This window comes from Mytilus galloprovincialis, chromosome 8, assembly GCF_965363235.1.
Source record: "Mytilus galloprovincialis chromosome 8, xbMytGall1.hap1.1, whole genome shotgun sequence".
NCBI classification, from domain to species: Eukaryota; Metazoa; Mollusca; class Bivalvia; order Mytilida; family Mytilidae; genus Mytilus; species Mytilus galloprovincialis.
In genome coordinates this window covers 76,418,037-76,431,452 of record NC_134845.1, presented here as the reverse complement: position 1 = coordinate 76,431,452, position 13,416 = coordinate 76,418,037, and the positions used below count along the sequence as shown (strand labels likewise).

Genomic DNA, 13,416 nt, shown 5'->3' with positions numbered 1-13,416 from the left:
AAAAAAAAATAGAAAAAAGGAGAAGAGCCATGCAAACGGCATATTTTTACCTTTGGGAACTGTTTGTTTATCTAGTAATACATACATTAAATAAAAGGAGAACTGTCCACTCTAGGTTTTCTAATTTTTTTTTCGTTTTGTTTTCAGTTTTGTCCAGCTGTTTGCTTCTTTTGTGTAGTTTATTCATATAGAAGTGTTATTGTGAAAGGCTATACCCCCCTATTTCATTATATAGAATCATATAGACATCGTATCGTGTCTGAATGGATATATTTATTTCTTTATGAAATCACAAATGCAGCTGCGGTTAAATGTGTAATTCGTTTACCTCTCTGGTTGTTATATATTCTATATATACACATGGAAAAAAGTATTGCAACACCAAATTCAAATTCAAATTAAAAAAACACTTTTATTTTTTTTGTTAAATAATTTGTTGAAATAGAACTAATTAAACATTATTTAAATATCACCTGAGTTTATTCAATAAATATCGACTCTATCAGTTCTTATCTGCACATGCAGCTACTGTACTCGTAAACACTAAAACAGCTGTTTTTATCCTCATTGTTTTCAACACTTAAAATAACCAAGTTTATAAATTTATGTGAATGAGACCTTGTAATTGGTCATCCACAACTCATAACTGCAGCAAGATGGCAGATAATCAGCATGAGGGAAGCAGGTATGTCGCTGTCACAATTGCACGTATTGTTGGTCATCCCCATTCCACTATAAGTCGTTTTGAGAATAAAAATCAGTCAAGAAACGATGTTAAAGACCTTCCGAGGTCAAGAAGACCCCCTATAACATCTGTTAGTGAAAATCAAGCATAATGAAGGTTGGTCAGAAGGAAACCCATTGCAAACAATACAATCATAAAAAGAGAGTGATGACCATACAGGAGCCTTTAATCAAGAACTGTTCGAGATTGGATCATCGCTACTGGTTATCGTGCGATAATACCATTTCGGGGACCTTTGCCTACGAACAGACACACATATTCGCGTATCCAATATAGTGCAGAGCTCGCCAAAGTTCGAAATTAGCGTCGTGGAGGAAGATCCATTGTTCCGATGGAATTCGGTTTATCTTCCTTGGCCCAATCGTAGTCCGAATTTGAACCATATCGAGCAAATATGGTACACTATTGGCCGTAAAGTGCACGAAAGGGCATCCCAGTTCAAACACGTCATGAAATAAACAATACCCTTCGTCAAGAATGGTTGCTGCTACCTTAGCAACAAATTAGTCGACATATGGCAGAAATCAGAAGACGTTAAGATACGGTTATCCGTTTGAATCGAGGCTGCACACAAAGTACTAATTCTTTGGCGTATAACGATCAACCATGATGTGAACAATCATCTAAAGATTAATTTTGAAATGTCTGACATTGTAAAGTTCGACTAAAGCAAAAGTTGTAAAATGCATTTTTTTGTTCCAAAAACACTTCATTTTGTTATAAAAATTTTGGTTAGATAAAACTTTTTTTTTTCATTAATTTTTTGTTCGTTTTAATGCCAATGTCATCATTAACTACGTTTCAATATTATTTTACAAATATTTTATCATATTCCATCCAAAATCAGAGACTGATTTTTCGAATTTTAAAAAATCAAGGTGTTGCAATCCTTTTTTCCATGTGTATATATAAAATATCCTCTCAAAAAAGTGATTTCACATGTATTTTCTTTATTTGAAAGTGTTTATCTTTCATAAAACATGTCACTTATCTGTTAATATCTCAAAATTATGAAGCTGTTTAATTTGCAAGTGAATGTGAATTGTATTTAAACAAAATGAATGTAGAGGGGTCTCCGTTTTCTTTAAATTTAAACGCCAGACGGAAGGACATTAACCCTTGTCAAAACGAGTAGTGGCAACTGTCAAGGAAAAATTTAAAGAAACCAAGAAGATGAGGCAGCGCAAACTCTCCAAAATACAGAATGGATTCTTTCAGCCCGAATAGTTAGTGAAGACACATCAATAAAAGTGACATCTCTATATAATGTACGAAATATAAGGTAAAAGCAATTTAAAGTACACTAATTTTCTTAGTTGTTTCATTCGTTATAATGCTTTTGTTTAATTATGTGCTACCGATTGTTTTACCGATTAAATGGTTTTACTCTTGTCATTTCAGGGCAATTAAAAACTTGCTGTACGGTGTGAGCCAAAGCTCCGTGTTGAAGATCGTACACTGACCTATAATGGTTTAGTATTACAAATAGCTATTAAAGGTTCCGGGTCCATTATTTGCAACGCCAGACGTGCGTTTCGTCTACATACAGCTCTAAGCTTGTGTGTTTTATGTACAGCAAAGATGACCAGAAAAACGGTCAAATGTAGCTAAATGGTCAACCAAATAGCATTTCAAAAATAAATATCAATAATATATAGGTGTATGACGTGATAGATATGAGGCATTGGTAGTTTATAAACACCGTTTACGTGTATAAGGCCGTGTTCACACCAAACGCCATGTACAGTAAACATGTTTACAATTAGTTTAATGTAATGTACACTGGTTTCACATTAAATATGTTCATATCTATACACATTGTTTAGTTACCTGTACATAAGATTTGTTCACACTTGTAAACTATATGTCATTTAAAACATAGAACCGAATGCAAATTTTGCGGACAATATTTCTAGTTAGGGAACGACCATTTGATTTCAAAAATGGGGGATGGGTTTTTCCTTGCAAAATATTCTGATCCCCAATTTGATAAAATACAAAAACAAAATACATATATTCTGGTCATAAAGATGATTAGAAACATATTCGGAATCATGAACTTCCCCATACATTATACATGTTATAGTGTTAAATATTGAGGAAACAATTTCATTGCTAGCATCGAATATTGAATAAAAACGTTCACGCGAACAAAAATCTGACTCAACCCCCCTTTTTTGGAGTTAAGTGATTGCTCCTTTATGAAACCCATTTTGATGATTTGCAGTAATTGAAAGAGATACTAAAGAAGTCTCGATTACGCATTACAAATAAAGATACGTTAAAGTGCTATTTATATCAAAGAAATATATCAAGTGTATACAAAGAACTTTATTAATAGTTGTTATAAATATCATTTTTATTCAAAACTCGTTTTCTTCTTTAAATATACATGTTAGAATTAAGGTTTTAAATGCCTAGTTTTGTGTACACTTTACCTATACAAGGCCTACATTGACTATCGACTGCATGTAGACAAAACATAACTACATGTAAACATTGAGTTTTATCAATGGGTACGTAATTTTTTTAGGTTACGTACGCGTGAGTTACACTAACACAACACCGAGTTTAGATCGATGTGAACACGGCTTAATACGTACAAAAGACACAATATTTGATTTTGAAACAATATAACACGGTTATAGTATAACAATGATTTAAGAAAAATTGCCTAACAGGATCATAATATTGAATGAGACATTCATGTTGTCAATCGAGGAAATCTTAACTCTGCTTAATGGAACGATAAAAGGATGTTTACAATTTGAATAACAACAATTGACTAACAATGAGCGGTTTAAATGACAGATCAACTTTTAAGAGGATACGATAGAACTAACCACCGAAAGTGTTACTAATGTTTGTGTTCCATGGATAAACAATGCCATAGTTGTTGTGATATAGTCCATCATTCACAAGGGAGAATAGAATCATATCTATATGGAAACACACTACTTATACAAGTCAACATGCATGACATACTGTCGTCGACCATAAACTACTGTCTATACAGCATGTTAAAGACCAGATAATCTCTATCTGTCGTCTATACGGTTAATAGCTTTGTTAACTAGAACAGAAAAAACAGACAAGACTGCAACTGGGTGTTAAGGTGTAAAAACAGAAGATTTTGTTATAATTTGACGATTGTCGCCATTAACGCACCAAATATTAAAATGACAAAAACCATGAAAACATCCATTTTTAACTTGTTAATGGCGAATGTGTAGGATATAAATGGTAATCAAACATCGAAAATGAATTTGTATATGTATATGATGTAGTTATGCGCTTGTTTTGAAACAATAGACCACTTTCGAGTTTGTCCTTCACCGGTAAAAACTCGTCAATTATTCGCGCCTTTATGGCGTCATTTCCCAGATAGAGGGTCTCACCTGTATCCCTGCACTTTAAACATTCATTAAGCGTCTCGACGATCGTCCTTGTGCAGGATAAGCTAGACATAATATTTGTTCTGTAGGTACTTAATCACAATTCCCTTATGACAGTAGTGCTTAAAAAAACAGAGAATCCAATTTGCCGAATAATTTGTGCAATATATCTGTATAGTTTTTTTTTCAATTAATCGCTCAACATTGGAACGGAAGTGACGACGCCCCGGTCCTAACCGTACGAATGATGTTCACTTAAACCAAAGTTTTTGACGTTTTTTGTGGGAAATGCATCGAATTCGAAAGTTGTCTACTGAGCTTATTTTGTATAGATTCATGTTCCTCTAAATAAAGATATTATTTACATAGTATAAATGAACTGATGAAAAGATTGCATAACATATAATCAAATCCGAATCAAAAGACATTTATCAATTAAAGTTTTAAAGTAGATACCTGATGCTTCTCAGAATATGAAATAGTACAAACCCATAAAGCCTGACTTACATGAAATTTAAATGCTTATGATCAATTGTATGACAAAGAGCCCTTGAATGGTAAAGAATGAAGGGAGATAATCATGATGTATGGTCCAATGGGAATGTTCTATGGCATAATGAGGAAAATTGTATCTCACAATCGAGATAGGTGCTTGGTGCTTTTGGGACAGATGCAATTTAGAAAAGTGAATTGGCGACAGGAAACTAGAAAATAATAAAAACAACAACTAAGTTTTGGATATATATTACGTTTCAACTTGGTAATGTGGTAAGGGAAAGAGTACTCTTTGAGCTATTACCAGTTTAAAAAAAGAAATAATTTAATGAGAATTCGATGTGGAAATACATAACGCACAATCACTACACGCAATTGAAAAAAAGAGAGGCAAAGCAGAAAAGCAATGCTCTAGTGATACCCTCATCATTGAGTAAATGATCACACCTCACTCGTAGTTCAAGACGACTCCTAGCAACGGTTTGATCGGAACTTTTCGCTATTTTTTTTTTTTGTGTTTGTAAGAATAAACTCATCAAATATACCAGGATTACAATTTCATATTTTCACCTATTACATTTGATAACAAATTGATTTGTTTTCCTAAGCATATAAAATAAGGAAGATATATGATAGCCAAGAGCAAACTCTCCATCAGTGACAAAATGGCATTGGAGTAAGCAAATAAAGGTCACCTTACGGCCTGCATAAATAAACTAAATCAAAACTGCATAAAAAGGTCACCCAAATTACTAATGTATAACCATTCAAACGAGAAAACAAACGGTCAGATCTATGTTCAAAACAATAAACAAAGACCAAAATTATATACAACAAATGACAAAAACAGTACAACAGTCTCCGGACTTTAGACAGACACAAACAGATCCGGACTTTAGACAGACACAAACAGAATGCAGCTTGTTCAACTTTTTTGCGGTCACCATAGTCTACTTCAAACCGTAACAAACAATATAACTTGATCTTTATTTGGTGTTTCTCATTTCTCTTTTTTTTTTTTATCAAGATGAAACCGTTGGTTTTCCTGTTTGAATTATTTTACACTACTCATTTTAAAGAAGTTGATAGCTTATGGTTGGTGCGCCAATGCTCCCTGTTGAGAGGCCGTACTTTGACCTACAAATGTCAAAATTTTGTACATTATAACCTGAATGGAGAGTTGTCTTATGGCACTCATACCACATTTTCTTATTTATATTGTAAAGGGGTTTTTCATTAGATCGACTAAAATCACAGACAAAAAAACAATAACACATAACACACATATCTAAGAGTACAAGCTGAAAAACAAGCATTTAGTAATGATTTCAAATATTTGTGGTTTCAAATTCCTTGACTTAATAATTAATCACCAACACAAATATTACGTTTTTTTTGTTCTCAGCAACGTCACTACAGACAAGGACATAGCAACGGAGTGAAAATATATAGACACCGTAAGGTAGCAATACACAGTTAGGAGTTTAGTTTCGCATTTTGGCCCCTTTGGATTTTTCAAATAGGAAAGTTATTGTGTAATAAAATTCATTTTTAGACAGATGAGTGCTAATTTAGCCTCCAAGATGGTTTATAAGAGCATCAAGATTATTTTTTACATGTTTTATTGGCTGCTTTCTGTTTGACAATCCGTATTGTCATAGCTAGACCGGTCATCGGTCCAGAAATTAATGTACTGTTTACAAACACTCTTTTTCTACACGAAGTTTTTGACGCAACTTTACAAAAAAATGAGATGAAAGACATATGATTTTAATTGGATTTGCTGAATGATACATGTACACAGATTAAGAAAAGGTATTACTGCAAGCGATTGAAATTCTACTTTTAGCCAAATTTTGGGGAAATATGTGACACCTTTCCCCTTCTTTTTGCAATATTTTATAACAAATAAATGCAGATTGTTGCCATGGATACACCAAAAAGAAATGATATTTTACCATTTTATATACTGGATATAAAATCTATGGAAGATTCTGATTACATACATATGCCCATATATGACACAAACAGTAAGCTTGATATTGCAAAAAAGCAATGAAAAGGGGATGGTAAAATTCAAAAGGGCAAATTTTAGTATTTTCTCCTAACTGTTTATTGCTACCTAAGATACGGACAAATCATTGTTTAAACAAGTATCGTCCCAACTGAAATATCTTAATATAGGAAAAAAACAGTTGTTCCCGTCTGTAATTGATTCATTTAATGTACGTTCCTTTGTGTAAAATTCGGCAATATAATTAGAGAATTCTTGATTATTTAACGAAAGGAACGTTATGATGATTTTATCAATATAATTGAATGTAAATCGATGGTCGAAAGATTGAACTAAGTACGAAAGTCATAAATGGAAAACGAAAGTAGAATGAAATAAATCAGTTTGTTTTCAAATCATGGCCGTTCATGGGCTGTCGTATATCAGTTTTGTTTATAGTTTGCAACTATGACTACGAAAAGTCGAAAATGGAGAGCTAACGTAAAGTTTCCAAACGGACAGGCATTTTATCATTAAACATTCAATAAAACGTGAGTGTATGTTTATTCTTTGTATATTTGTTCGATTTAAACCATATAGTTCAAGCGTGACTTGAACAATCACCGTGAATTAACGTGGAAAAGTGGTAAACATCTGTTCACATTTTACAAAAAATAAATATTAAGCTAACTAAAACTATTTTTAATGATTTATTTCTGATCATGAAGATATTGTTAATAGTAAATGACTAAATAAAAACATAGTAACCTATCAAATATGTTTATAGGCGGAAGAAATATAAATGCATAAAGTTGAACATGTAACTGTGTTAACTGTAAGGCACGGTATCCGAGTCAAAATACCTGTGTTGATTTAAAGCATATTTGTGCACTACTAGTAATTTGCTTTTGACTTGTATTTCACATCTAATCTTTGTTTTTTTTCTCTGTGTTATATTTATTTTACTAAAAATCCAAAAAGTATTAAAAGATAAAGAGCTTGTACACCAAAAGGAACAAATTGATAAAGCAGTCAGAATATTAGAGCACGCAAATTGTAATAGCACAACACACGTTATTTTCATGCAATTGCCGAACGTTTTGCGACTATGCTGATGATACCACCAGCGACTAACAACCAACTACCAAAGGTAGCAACCAAGTGGTAGTAATAACATTAACGGTTCTTATTTTTATGCACTGGTTGAACATTTTGAAATGTCCTCTTCATATCTTTAAAAAATAGCGGGTACACGGTTAAAATTTTGATATATAAAGGTTTCAATTCTATAAGTAATCCTAACAAATTTTCATGGGATCGCTCAAGGAAAAAAAATTTTTTTTTATCTCTGTCGAGATAAATATTCCAAATGGTTTGTAAGTTTCATTTTTTAATGCGATATTAATCAACATTTTACTTCCTGAAAATATATATGTAGGACTCTAAAGTGCGATGGTCACGCTAAAGTGCGATGGTCTACGCTAAAGTACGATGTTGTCTCACGCTAAAGTGCTATGGTTGTTTGTTTGCTAAACTACGATGGTATATCACGCTAAAGTGCGATGGACCAATATGATAAGGTCGACGGTTTAAAACATTAAAATACATGGATTTAAAAAAAAACTGGTCTATTTGCAAAAGCTAGACTGCTAAGGTATAACATATGTAATAGGCTTTATGATTTATCGGTAAGCTTAAGTGATAGTTTCTAAAATTTATTTTGAAGACCGACCACATTGTCGGAATACATTATGTAACATTTATTTGTACAAGGTGTTTTATTCTTAAATGCGAGAAAAAGTCAATATTCGTCAAGCTTTCTCTTTTCCGTACAAAAGACATGTTATATTTTCCTCCACTGTACAAACTATGTTTTAGCCGACAATTTATAATTTAAGCTGAAAAACATGAACCTTTATTTTACTGACGTTACTTTTTAATAAAATCGAAAATATTTTTAAGGGGACTGTAAACTGAATTGTAAACAATAATTTCAGTGCATCCGTTCGCTGCCAATAGAAGCAGGATCTACGATACCTTTATGCGTATACTATTTCAACCTATTTAGCATCTATAAAGTAAAATGGTTGACTGCAGGACACACGTCCTTCTTCCAGCATCCGAAATTAAACAACACAGTTGCTTCAGCCGACAAAGCACGGTTAGGTCTGAAATTAAAACGTGGACATTTGGTTTAAAAGTTGTGAATCAAATGTTCTTAATTTATGTTCCGGCATATACATTTTTGGTTTGTATAAACGACTGTTAACGTCATAATCCAAGTACAATTCTCTCGTCTATACTTTCGCGGACCATCGCACTTAAGCGTAGACCATCGCACTTTAGCGTGACCATCGTACTTTAGCGTCCCCATCGCACTTTAGAGTCCTACATATATAAAAAAAGTTATCAGGTGACAGCAAGATATGTTATGTCATTAGTCTAAAGTAATCTCGGTCTGAATGTATAAACCGTTTATATAGTAGTCTATCTTATTTACGACTTGTTTAGGGTTCATTTTAAAATTAGTTTCCTTTTCGAAATACATAAGCAGGTTAGACATATGGTATTCTCGTATTATTTTTTTATATAAATTTTAATTACGTGAAACGTATAACACCATTTTATCAAGACACGGCGAACCTACAGGAGCTACGACTACTTCTGTACCTTTTATCGCGATATAGCCATTTTGTGCCAATGCATAGGTAGACAATCACAATCAACCGATCGGTAATTCTGTACCTTAATGAACTCGCCTTTTAATGATATAAATTATTTGAAAAGATGACTCATGTATTGTCCTTGACGTAAATTAAAAGATTCAACTGTCAACTTTTAAACACATACCTGATATTGTTACTGCTATTTTTAACAATAGATTGCAAAATAGTTTATTGTATTCATTCTTTTGAAAGTTAGTTTTACTTAGTTTATAACATTCACTAAGGGTAAATTCGTGTTTTACAAACATTTGTTAGCTATCGACATTAAAGATATGCTAATTTGCTTTTATCATCTTATGCTTGTGTTATGGTACAGAAAGTAAGTCCTTTATATATATCTTTTTGAAGATACACAATAGGAATTTTGAAAATTGAAGAAAAAACCTTTTTTAAATATCGGCAAAGTTGTTAACTACATCTATATATACAGTATACAAAATTAGGATTTTGTAACCATTATGATTGTAAGATACTTATTTGATTATTTGTAAGAATACAATTCATTTATGATAATTGTTGGTTTCGTTCTTTTCTTTGACGCGTAAAAAAATTGAGTCAAAAAACACTATACAGATAAATGATGTGTGTGGTGTCACGAGAAAAACGAAGCAAATATATCTGCTTGTGATACAGATACATCATAATAATTAACGAAATCAAGATGGTATTCATTAATTACAATCATGCTTCATAAATTATTTGTTTTCAAAGCGATTTTCTATATTTACATTCGGGTGGAAGGCTCATACCTGCAGATTAAAAAGTAACCCAGAGGATGTTGAAATGTATAGATACATAATGATATATTTTAGACATAAAGGGACTGAAAAAAGGGAAGCCAATTTTAATTCACAAAATACATATTTAAAGAAGCAACGTCTTCTTCGCATGTTTAAAGCTATTCTCAGTTATAAATAATGTAATTGCTGGAAATTTCATAAAAACAATATAAATCTTTTCAAGTAGGTACCTAAGTACCTGATTGAGCTAAAAAAAATGAGAAATCTGAAGGCTTTATGTAGAAATTTGAATGTTAAAAGCAAATTCCATTGCATGAATGTATGCATTTATTTGTGTGAGGAATAGATAAAAGATGTTCAAAAGTCCATAGATTTATTTCCCACGTCTTATTCTTAAACCTTATTTATTGCAGACATGAAGTTTGAAACGAACGACATCTATGGTGAATAGTGAAGAAATAATTCGTTCTGAAACGGAAGACTGACATGAATAAGTGTTAAAATGAATAATCCTGATTAATATTAATCTAATTTTGTTTCAGATAATGCAGTTTCAACCATGTCGTGAACAGGGTCAATATGCATCTGCAGAATTGTGGTGCGACGAATGTGAAGAAGCGCTATGTAATAGCTGTAAATCACTACACATGTCATTCAAAGTGAGCAGAAATCACAACGTGTCAAAATTGCCGCCTATCGCAGTAAAAGAACTATCTTCGTTAGGTACAGAGAATGAATTTGTTGATGTCGGAAAACACAAATTGGTTATGTGTGATGAACATCACGATAAATCGTTAGAATATTTCTGTATTAAACACGAAAAACCATGCTGCATTCTTTGTAAAAGACAATACCATGTAGAGTGTTGCGATGTTGAGAAAGTGGATGACGTAGTGGACGATACCAAACAAGCAACGACCACAGTAGACCTCTTATTGGGAATCGAGGAACGCAAAAGCCGTTTAACTAAAGTTGTAGATAAAGAGAGGTGAAATTTTAGAGGTTTAGAAATTATAAAGGATAGTTGTATTGAAGAACTAAAGAATACAAGATCTGCCATTGATAAACATCTAGATTTATTGCAAAATGAAATCGAGCAAGAAATAAACAAAGAATATGGAAATGAAACAAGGAAAATAAACAAAAGAATAACAAGTCTTACTGCCAGAAAAAAATATGTAACGGACCAACACAAAATTGTAGTAGATACAAAACAATCTGATATGTCATTAGGACAAAAATATTTAAGAATTATACGCCTAAAACACATGGAAGATGGTTTTCCCGAAAGTGATGAAACCTATCAAGATTGCAGTCTACAAGGTATCGCTAATCACAAACTGTCGTACAAGAAGACTAGTGATAGTATTACTGTAGAGCTCATCAAACGCACTTTGAAAGGGAAAGACAACGATATGTTAAAGTATCAGGAAAATAAAAGTGAAGATGGATTAGAATCGGGCTCCTCTATAATTGACCTAGAACTTAACCAATCAAAAGATTCTAATTTTGAATTTGATCCATCAGCTTTAGAATTACAAGTTACTTCTTCCGTTGCATGTACAACATCTCCCTTACCTGTGACTACAACTACTACTTTGCGAGCAGAATTGCCACCTACATCAACCGTTACGAGTTCGTCGCCATTTCCTGTTACACAGACAACGCATATCTCGTGCATGGATACTGCCGAAGACCGTTCGTCATTCGATTTCGGTCTATTTAACACTTTTTATGTTGAGAAAAAAATAAAAATATTTCAATAAATGATGCAAAATGGATGCCGAACAAGAACGACATAGCTTTTGTAGAAAAGTCAAATCCAAGGTGTATAATCTACAACAAAAAAGGTCAGAAAAAGGGCCAAGTCATGCTTAAGGGTGCACCTCAATGCATAGCAATAATAAACAACATTTGCGTAGGTGTTACGAGTAAGCAAAGGGTATCTGTGATAGACACAGATAAATGGCAGATCATAAATACCATTCCTGTTCATGACTATTGCAAAGGACTAGTCTTTTATGAAAGCAATCTTATAGCCAACTGTTCAAATAAAGGTTTAACGTATATAAACAATTCTGGAAAAATAGTGAAACAGAATATTGACATTAAAGGGGCATTATACTGTCATATCGATTGTCGAGGAAATATGTATTCTGCTAAGATGAACGATGAAAGCATACATGTTTACAATCTAACAACCAGTAAACGATTAATATACAATTTTATCGGTGTAGATAATCCCACAGGACTGACAACCGACAAAGACAATAATTTGTTTGTTGCATGTAATAACAATGACACAATATTTGTTAAACCGTCGCGTCACCCACGTTCCGTAGTAGTATTAGGGAGATCAGATGGCATTGATCGCCCATTGAGTTTAGACTACAATCATCAAAGCGACGAACTTCTAGTAGTAAATAACACTGCACATTCAATATTCATATTTAAGAAATGTAAAAGAGCTTGTGATACTTGATAACGATATTCCTTCTCTACGTTCATCGTGTGTAAATAAGTAATCTTGAATATCCTGAGTGTACCCTGTTCACCGACATATTGGAAATTTTAAAATCCAATTTTTACGTTTATTTGTCATATTATAATTGACGTAGTTGCTTCCCATCACGATGCGGAGCTATAAGTTTCAGTCGAAATACAAGCCATCTTGAATAAATTACTTATCACGTATATATTCTGATTGGTTGCATCATAATGAGGCTGAGATACAGCAAGAGCTATTGGCTTAAATGAGATAAAGAATTACAGAATTTTCTCGTCTAGGATAAGACATCAAATGACGGAGAATAAACTATGTGTATTTCAGTTCCGATCAACTGTCATTAATTCACGTTCGTTTTATTATGCATACATTTCACAGATAAATTCAATATTGAAATATCAATTATTAATACGTGTTTCATTGCTTTGTTACTCTGCAATTTGCACGGTTTGCTTTACTAAACAATGTTCCTAAACAATGTTTACAAAAATGCATTATCTGTATTTTTATAACTTCTGTCAATATAGGCACACCTAAAGAGTCCTGTCTAAATTTATAATTGATTTAATTTTCAACAAGAAAGAAATTAAAATCTTTTAAAAGCATGGGTGTAAAACGCACACTCTTAAAGTACATCCATTCTATTTCAATCAATTTCTAAAATTACCACATTTCCAATACTACTTTTAGAACCACATGCAGACATATAACCTTGAATTAGTGTAGAGCGAAGCAGTCGATAGCTTTTTAGAAAGCTAAAACTTGTTTGCATTATATTAAGAAATGGCGAGCAATGAACTGTTTCATGCTTCACTT

At 32.6% G+C, this 13,416-nt stretch overlaps 1 long non-coding RNA gene across 1 annotated transcript; it reads left to right on the top strand.

Annotated features, from left to right (window-relative positions):
* The first annotated feature begins 7,109 nt into the window (after window positions 1–7,109).
* On the top strand, window positions 7,110–13,140 carry LOC143043530 (uncharacterized). The gene is made up of 2 exons (XR_012968444.1): window positions 7,110–7,179; window positions 10,637–13,140. It is a non-coding gene; the product is annotated as an uncharacterized LOC143043530 (long non-coding RNA).
* Window positions 13,141–13,416: the final 276 nt, after the last annotated feature.